This window comes from Chrysochloris asiatica, unplaced genomic scaffold, assembly GCF_000296735.1.
Source record: "Chrysochloris asiatica unplaced genomic scaffold, ChrAsi1.0 scaffold00100, whole genome shotgun sequence".
Taxonomy (NCBI): Eukaryota; Metazoa; Chordata; class Mammalia; order Afrosoricida; family Chrysochloridae; genus Chrysochloris; species Chrysochloris asiatica.
Window position 1 is genome coordinate 880,821 of NW_006408618.1, and position 10,274 is coordinate 891,094.

At 38.1% G+C, this 10,274-nt stretch overlaps 1 protein-coding gene and 1 pseudogene across 4 annotated transcripts in view; one reads left to right on the forward strand and one right to left on the reverse strand.

The window, feature by feature from the left end:
• DNM3 (dynamin 3) overlaps nucleotides 1-10,274 on the forward strand; it is a 1,007,215-nt gene that overhangs the window by 647,282 nt on the left and 349,659 nt on the right. The window lies entirely within an intron of this gene.
• On the reverse strand, nucleotides 8,911-9,247 carry LOC102812301 (annotated as a pseudogene).

The window sequence follows — 10,274 nt, forward strand, 5'->3', positions numbered from 1 at the left end:
GGGGGGGGGGGACAACAGTGAAGTTGTGAGCTAAGCCCAACCACATTCAGTAGACCCCCGTGAACCCAGGTGGAGACCTGGATGGCCAGCAGCATAGCAAGACCCGAGGACTTCTGGGCCCAGAGGCAGTGACATGGCCACAGAGGACTAGAGCAGAGAGTGAAGCATCCAGCTGATATGAAGTGAGGGGAGAGGCACAAGAACGGCCATACTTACAGGTAGTACCTGCTTGACCTGGCCTCGATGGCTGGATGATCAGAACTCAACTAGAAGAAGAAATAAAAGGGGAAAGAAAAGAATTACCTGCTACAATTTGATGAACTTTTCCTATACGTAAGGATGTAGTAGTCAAAAAAGGGAATAAATCTTTACAGCGAGGATCACTCCCACCCTCTCGGTATATAGAGTTGACAGGGATTTGCAACTTAGACGTTGGCTACCCAAAATGGGGGGCCTATAAAGGCAAGAAGTGACTGGTTTACAAGCTTTCAAGAGGAACCTTATTACCAGATGGGGCAGGGGGAAGATAGAATCACCACTGAATGATTTCCAATCTGTTGGGACTGGGGTAGCGCAAGAAAATGGGGATAAGACTCTTGTGGTATGATAGTGAGTAATTGCCATCAGGACTGACTGTGAGGGTAGGAAATATAGAGGCAGATGTTTTTTGAAAAAAGGAGAGTGATTGATTATGCAGCCCAGGAGCAGAGATCCCTGGGACCATCAAGTGAGAAGAGCGGAGAGTAGGACCCTACCCAGAGAGGCAGTAACACCAGGGATGCAGACAGAGATGATGACGTGGACAGATGGAGCTGCTGGGGACACTGGACTCAGGGAGGGAGAAGGGCTGTGTACTTGGCGGCCAGGGGGGGCAGGCCTGTGTGGTGTACCCGTTGGTTATTTGATGATGCATGGAGAGGATTGTAACCATTGCAATGAAAGGAAATATGATAGGATCAGTGTAAAGCTGATGTTCTCCCACGTAAACCTCACAATAAAAACTTAAAAAAAAAAAAAGCAGGGGGTCAGTGGTGGGGATTAGAGGTAAATACTGTTAACCATTGGTGCATAGAAGCGATTATAATCATTGTAATCAAACAAAATATGATTTTTTGAGTGTAAAACTGATCATCTGCCCTGTAAACTATCACTCAATAAACAAAATCTTTAAACAAAACAAAACATCATGGGCTATAGTCTCAGGGGACACCATGGTCAATTGCAGTAACATAGTCCACAAAGATAATGTTGTATATCCTACTTTAGTGAATAGCATCTGGGATCTTAAAAGCTTATGAGCGGCCATCTAAGGTGCAAACATTGGTGTCTTTATGTGAAGAAGAAAGAAAAGTCATGAAAACTGAAGTTTCCTGAAATCCATTTGTCCAATGGCCTAATAGATCACCATCAATTTTCATGACTTTGTGACCAAAAGAACTAGATGGCACCCGGCTACCACTAGCAACTAATGTGATCCTGAAGAGCATCACATTAGAAGGTCCCACTTAGAGTCGGAGACAATGTGGAACAAAAGTTTAATTTTAAAAAGACCAGGCTTTCTGGTCAGAAAGAGACTGGTGCGAACCCAGAACTATGGCCCTCTGCCAGATCTTAGGTCTGGAATGGAACTCACCCTCGTGCCCAATTTTCAACTATATGGTAGATAGGTATGTAGGTGAGACAACAACACTAGTGAGGTATGCTAACCATGGAATTGTCAACGATTCGAGACCAAAATAACAACATTATCTTGGGATAAGGTTCACAGGGATTGGGAACAAGAGTGAAATGGAAATACGAATCGCAGGGAAAATGTAAGATAGTTGTTGCATGGAGCTGACTGAGATGAACTAAAATGTGTGATCTGTTGGAGAGAAAAACTGATGAACTGCTTGTAAACTTTTACTCAATTCATTAAACAAGTTTCAAAAAACAAGTATCAATGCTATCCCCTCTGTACACAGAGAAGATAGGGATGGCAATTTAGACATTGGCTACCTAAAATGAGGAGGTGATAAAGGCACAAAGTGACGGGATTACAAGATTTCAAGAGGGAGTGTAGTTTAAGAGTATGTGGGGGAAGAATGAGTCCCCACTTAATAATTTTCATCTTGTCTAGATTTGGTCTGGTGAAAAGAGATGTGGATAAGATTCTTATGATTCAATAGTGAGTAATTGTTATCATGACTAATTGTGACTGTCACAATTGTAATGGTCAAAGTTTTATAACAAAAACAGGATCATCAAGCAGAATGCGAGACCTTATCCAGAGAAGCAACGACACCAGAGATGGAGGAAGAGATGGGGACATGGAGAGATGGAGCAGCTGAGGACTCTAGATTCATAGGAAGAAAAGGAATGAGAGATGGCAGCCAGGGGCAGAATCTGCCCATTGGTGGTGTAAATTATTATATATACTTGAGTGTTTAAAAAAAAAAAAAAAAAAAGCTAAAGAGAGTAGAGAGAAATACTGTTAACTGATGATATATGGAGGGCATTATAATCATTGTAATGAAACAAGGTGTACGATTTGTTGAATGTAAAATATAAAATCTGCTCTGTAAAATTTCACTCAATCCACAATAAAAACTTTAACAACAACAACAACAAAAACTAAGCTGCACTGAAGGTACTAGGAAAACCCATGACTCTAGGCATTAACAGAATGCCAATTGAGGTTTCAACAAAAACCCCTGTTAGTACTCATTCATCTATGCCAGGAAATGTGGACTATATCTACTGGTCAACCAACTGGAAGAAATTTGTATTTGTACACATTCCAAAATAGTTGATCCAATATTATGTGTGAATTATCATACCATATCACAAACAGGTATAATTTTGCAGAGAATAGTTAACAAACAGTTGTAATGTATAAGTTGTTGTTGTTAGGTGCCATCGAGTCGGCACTGACTCACTGCGACCCTGTCACAACAGAACAAAACACTGCCTAGTCCCGCACCAACCTCAGAATCATTGCTAAGCCTGAGCCCATTGCTGCCACCACTGTGCTAATCCATTGCGTTAGAAGTCTTCCTCTCTTTTTCTCGGACCCTCCACTTTATCTAATATGGTATACTTCTCCTGGCACTGGTGACACCTGATAATATGTCTGAAGTATGAGAGATGAAATTTGGCCATCCTGGTTTCCAAGGACATTCTGGCTGTACTTCTTCCAACACACATATGGAAGGAAGCAAAATATATTTGAAGTGTGTTTTCTCTGAATGATTTATTTGTTATTCGCTGTTTTAAAGTCATTGAGTAGAGTAGCTGTGTGCATTTTATAACTACTCTGCAAGACCTCTGTACCAGCTTCTTCATGATGGTGAATGAGGAGATGCAAACATACTTAGAAAATGTGCTAATTTCAACATGAGAAAAAAAAATTAGCTGATGACAATATCTAACAATATTTGTTAACATAACAACAAATATTTGTATATTCATCTTAACAATTTGTTTTGTTGATAGCTATAAATAAGTAGAGTAATGCTAAACACACACACACACAACAGCCTTGTAGTTGGCAGTTCTTAAGTCTTTAACTTTTCCTTTGTAGACTGAGAAGGGGGGAGCAAGGAGAAATTAATTACAGAGCTGGTGAAGAATAGATTCTTGATATTTCTTGAATAGATAAATATTTGTTGAAGGAATAAACAGGATAGCTTGAGAGGAATGATGTGAAATATATCTAGAAATGTGAAGGGGAGCAGGGCAGGGCAATTGACCAAGATCTGAAACACCATCCTTCTGGTAAGTGCTTCACAACTGGGGTGCTGCCACCCATTGAGGAAGCCCAAGCCTTTTAGAGGGGTACCTTCAAGCTGCCACTAGCACCCAAAACTCATTTTTGTTACATCTGCAGATACTGTTGTTGTCAGTTGCCCTTGAGTTGGTTCCAACTCAGAGTATAACAGAAGGACTCACTGCCAAGCCATATGCCAACCTTGTAATCATCTCTGTTTGAGCCCATTGTTGTAGCCACTTTGTCAATACATACTATTATGCTGAGTTGACAGAATGTGTGATGTGGTATAGAAAAAGGGTAACTATCGCTCTATGTCAATTAATAATAAGATGGAAAATATGATATAATGTCAACCCAATTACCAAAGAAAGATTGTATAATACAGCAAGCCATTTCTGAATATACAAGACTGATCACTTCAGGAATATAAAAATTGTTCTTCTCAAACCTACTGGAGAAGATAGAGGAAAATACTCTGTTTTCAGAATGTGATGGTTTTTAACCAGTGATCACCTTTTAGTGACTTCCAGTAGTTCTATTTATCACTTGTGCTACAACAAAAAAATATTCTGAGCCACAGTTAGAGGTAGAGATTTTGAAAGGATTTGAGCAGGGAAATGATGTAATCAGACTTTTGTTTTAACCATATCACTCTGGTAGAGATGTAACGGATTGAGTGACAGGAAGAGAAATGGGAGACAGTTAAGAAGTGGCTGTTATTTGTGTGAAAGATGATGGATATCAGAACTACAGCACTAACCGTGAAGACAGAAGGGGAAGGAAAAGAGATGTGGAATCTACAAACTTTTAGTGAGCAGTGAATGAGGGAATTGAAAAAGTCAGGGATGACTCTAAGGCTGTTCTTTAAGAAAATGGGCAGAATCAACAACCAAACAAGAAAGTTAGAAGAAGGTACAGTTTATAGGAATGGTAGGGAAAATAATTATTTCACCTTGGTGTATGTTGAGATAGATGTCTAATTGAAAACATAAGACTTGTCTCAGAAGACAGCTTTAAATCATGAAAATAACCAGAAAGAAATCCTATTCCAAGGAATCAATTCAGGAAAAATTAAAAAGGGAATAAAAGTATGGTTAGATTGAGTTGGGATTAAAAGCATTAAAGTGCTTTTTAAAGTCTTCATGTTTATCTTTCAAAGGTTTATTGAATACTTGTTAATTTTGCTAGGCCTATAATTTTATATTTATAAAATGAATATTAAAGATGGTTCATTCTTAACTGGAGCCAACTATACCTTAAGTCTGGATGATGCCATCAAAACCAGGTCAGTACAACAGTTTTAGAGACCACATACATAAGAGGCAATTAGCATCTAAGACATTGAACTTGAAATCTGTGAAGAAGCAAAACATGTGCCAGAATCCTATGTTACAAGGAAAACTAGTGCTATTAATTTCAAGGTCTAGAAAGATTTAAATGATACAGTTTTTATAAACTATGTTCTCTGGAAAATGAAGAAAGATTATTCTTCCAGTATTAGAGAATATTTCTTAAAAGTACTGTGCTTGAACCTTAAACAAATTTGATTAAGTATAGAATAGTTTTTTTCCCCCTTCTTCCTGGGCTTGAGCCCATGAGCTCAGGAAGGAAATATAAATTAATGGAGCATAAGTTTAAGTTTTAACTACAAGATTTTGAGACCCTTCCTGCTTAACTGTGGGTCCATTGTCTAGTAAATATGCTCCATTTTGAAATCAGTGTGTCCAAAGTGATTGGGGGAAGATTTGAGACCAAAAACACTTTCTTTTTTTCCTTTCCTTGGCAGCGTCACAGACTTGGACACCATTTCTTGATTTTTGATGTTTGGTTTAGGAGGGACTGACAAGTTACACCTTGGTGATTTATCTTCTTTGGCTGACATTTTTGAACAAATGCCTTAGTGTTATACTTAGAGTCAGTATTGTGCTTAATGTTTCCTTTACTTACTGTTTAATATTATAGTAGCCTCCACTTATCTGAAAGGGATATGTTCCAAGACTCCCAGTTGGATGCCTAAAAACGTGAACAGCATTGAACCCCATATATACTATTGGTTGTTTTTTTCCTACACATACATAGCTATGATAAAGTTTAATTTATAAATTGGGCATAGTAAGTGATTAATAACAATAACTAATAATAAAATAAACCAATTAAAACAACATAGTGTAATAAAATTTATATGAGATGAAGTGAGATGAATAAGGTAGTCATTATGGCATAGTTTTAGGCTACAATTGTGGATAACTGAAACTGTAGAAAACAAAACCATGGATAAGGGTGGTTACTGTACTTGTATCAGAGAAAGAATGCTAAAGAGTCCAGTAAGAACAGTATTTAGCAACAAAGGGCAGGTACACTCTACATTCTGTGAATGGTATGTAGACTACAAATAGATAGCTTTATTTTTCTTTTGTTTTTGTTTTTATGAATGAATGACAGACATTCCTGTTTCAGGTTTCTTCTATGTCATTGAAGTAATGGACAGTAAGCATTCATTATGAATATTATCAAACATTTTCTGAATAAGCTATGACAACATGGCTCAGAAAGGTACCATTTAACTCTCATATATTTCAAGAAGAAATACTTTAATAGTCGGGTAACCAGTGTCCTGGTGTAGTGCTGAAGGATAATGTGCTAGACTGCATGGTCTTTGGTTCAAACCTACGAGACTCTCCTTGGAAACCCTATACAGTGTCTCGGCGTCGCAGCTGACGTGATGGCACTTAACAGCAACAACGTTGTAACAAAGTGATATTCCCATATGATACTGTTAGGTCTTCATGAAATGAGGACTAAATGTTACATCTTTATTATCCCATGATGCAATTTATAACTGTGTTGTTAAGTGCCGTCTAGCTGGTTTAGATTCATAGCAACGCTTTATTGGGTTTCTGAGGAGCAGCTGGTAGTCTGAACCACCAGCCTTGTGGCTAGCAGTGCTTAACCTACAGCTCCACTTATAGTTGTTTTTAAATGTTGTTGAGTTGAATCTGACTCATGTGTTCTTCTTGTTATCAAGTTGTTACTCACAGATAGAGACCATATGCACAACAAAGTACTGCTTGGTGGTCTGCCAACTTCACAATCATTGCCACTGTGCCAGCCCATCTCATTAGGAGGTCTTCCTCTTTTTTCCTGATCCTCCAGTTTACCAAACATGCTATCCTTCTCCAGTGACTGGTCCTCCCTGACAGTATGTCTGAAGCATGAGAGACAAATTCTAGCCATCTTGGGTTCCAAGGAACATTCTGGCTGTGCTTCTCCCAACACAGATTGGTTTGTTCTTTTGGCAGTCTATGGTACTTGTAATAATCTCTTCGAGCATCATTACTCAAATATATCAATTCATCTATGGTCTCCCCTATTTACTGTCCAACTTTCACATACATATCAGGTTATTGAAAATACCATGGCTTGAGTCAGGTGCACCTTAATCACCAAACTGACATCTTTGCTCTTGACTACTTTAAAGAGACTTTGTGCAGTAGATTTGCCTAATGCAATGTTTTAATTTTCTTCAGCTTCAGACTGAACTTGCATTTAAGCAGTTGATGGTCTGTTCCACAGTCTGCTCCTGGCCTTGTTTTGGCTTCATATGGAGCTTACCCACCATCTGTTTCCACAGATGTAGTCTTTTTGATTTCTGTGTATTCCATCTGGTGAGGTCCATGTGTATAGTCATCTTTATTGTTGTTTAAACATGTTATTTGCAATGAAGAAGTCATCGGTATTATAAAATTCAGTCATGCCATTTGGAATGAAGTTATTGGTCATGTAAAATTCTATCATGTGATCTCCAGCATCATTTCTATCACAAAGTCCATATTTTCCAACTATTGATCCTTGCTCTTTATTTCCAACCTTTGCATTCCATTCACTAGTAATTATCAATTGATTGCATGTTTGGTCTATTTCAGACTGAAAAAGTTGGTAGAATTCCTCAGTTTCATCATCTGACTTTAATGGTTGATGCATAAATTTGAATACTAGTGATATTAAGTGATCTTCCTTGTAGGCATATGGATTTAATTCTATCAAGTATAGACAGTATTATACTTCAAGACAGATCTGGATATGTTCTTTTTAATGATGAATGTGACACCATTCCTCTTCAACTTGTCATCCTGGCATAGTAAACCATGTGATTGTCAGATTCAAAATGGCCAATATCAGTCCATTTCAGCCCATGAATGCCTAGTATATTTATGTTTGTATGTTCCATTTCATTTTTGACAATTTCCAATTTTCCTAGATTCATACTCTGTACATTGCATGTTCCAATTATTAATGGATGTTTTCAGCTGTTTCTCCTCATTTTGAGTTGTGCCTCATCAGCAAATGAAGATCCTGAATACTGTACTCCATTCGCGTCATCATGGTCAACTCTACTTTGAGGTGGCAGCTCTTTCTCATTTGTATTTTGAGTGCCTTCCAACCTGAGGGACTCATCTTCTGTCACTATATCTGACAATATTCTGGTGCTCTTCATCATGTTTCAATATTCTGGTGCTAATATTCCACAGCTGTTCATAAGATTTTTCAGTGACTCAATATTCAGAAATAGTCCATCTCTTTTTCTTACTAGCCTGTCTTCATCTGGAAGCTCAGCCGAAACCTGTCAACCATGGGTGACCTTGCTGGTTTTTAAAATACTATGGCATAGCTTCAAGGATCACAGCAACACTAAAGTCACCACAGTATGACTAAGTGACAGACGAGCATTAGAGTTTGACTCATAGCAACCCTGTATATAGTGTTTCTGAAGAATCGCTGGTAGGTTTAAACCACCGACCTTGAGGTCTAATGCATGTCTTACAGCATCACACCATGAATCCATAGCTATAGTTGTTAAGTAGGTACACAATAACTGTTGTTTGTTGTTAAGTGCCGTCGAGTCAGTTCCAACCCATAGTGACCCTGTATAGGGTTTCCGAGGAGCAGCTCGTGAGCCTGGACAACCAACCTTGTGGTTCAAACCAACTTTGCAATCTAGCACATTAACCCTAATGAATAAATCATTGCACGTAGTTTGAGTCACCAAGATATAAGATTTCCCTGCTATGTCACTTTACTTGAAATGACTTTTTTGTTTGTTTGTTTGTTTCCCAAGTTTTATTCAAAGACTTAAACAAAATATTCCAGATAAATGAGTTTTAATTCTCATCTTCATCCTGGTTAATCTGGAAGTAACATAATTCATAACTTTCTATACTGTTAGCAACAATGCTCATTCTTCTTCAAGTATTTTTTGGTGAGATACTTCAAACACCTTTTGGAAGAAGGTACCTTGGAGGTTATAGTAATCTTGCTCTTGCTTCGTTCAATGTTTACAGCCAATTAGCTTTGATTCTTTCTTGAAGAAACTGCTCAAAATTGGCAGCATCCATGATTCCATCTTCTACAGGGTGGGTGCAGTCAAGGGTGAACTTCAAAACCTGCCTCTTTCCCTCCCCCTTCCCCCCTCCACACAAACTTTTTCACAGGTGTCATGGTGGCAGTGGAGGCAGAAAGCTTAAAATGATTTTAAAATTAAAGAGGAAAATCAAAGTGTACACATAATAGGTAAAGCATAATTTTAAAAAATAAAAATAGTTTAGTTTGGCATATTATGGTACTTTATGTGTCAACATGCTATTTTTCAATATTTCAAACACCTTCAGGGTCACACATCATGAACAGTTAGAGTGGGGCTTTTAGACTAAGACAGCATAGTGCTAGAAGATGAACCCCATAAACTGGAAGAGGCACCCAAAATACACAACAGTGAACTTGAAAGCATACCAACAACAATGCAAGATGGCTCAGGACTGGGCAATGTTGTATTGTGATGTACATGGGAGCACCGTTAGTCGGAGCTGACTTGATGGTAATTAACTTGATGCTGGGTTTGAACTGTCCTCCTTATGGTTCACAGTTCAGTACTGCTCCTACAGCACCACACCAGAAGTCTGACATTGCAATAGATACTATTTTAATAGACATTACAATAGATATTATTTAAAGCCAAGTCAATGGTAAAGATGTTATTATTAAGTGCCATCAATTTGGTTCCAACTCTTAGTGGCCCTGTATAGACTTTCCAAGGTGCAGCTGGTGGGTTTGAACCACCATCCTTGCGGTTAGCACTCCAACGCTTATTCTATACTGCCACATCAAATTAGAGACTAGATAAGGGAGAATCTGTTCAGAACTAATAATGAGAAAGAAAATTTCCTGAAGGAAGTAGCAGCTGAGGTATATATTTTCTCCCAACTTTTCATTATGAAAGGTTAAAGCATACAAAAGGTGAAATGATTTTACAGTTAATGTGTGTATACTCCCTACTACTAGTACCACTGACATTTTACTATACTTGCTTTATCACATATGATATATATATATAAGGTTCTTCAAAAAGTTAGTGGAAATTTTATATTATCTTTCAATTTCATTTTTCCTTGGACTCTTTTAAGCCCTTTGTATTAATCAGTGAAATGCTGATACTGTTGTTATTTGGTACCTTCGAGTCAGTACCAAC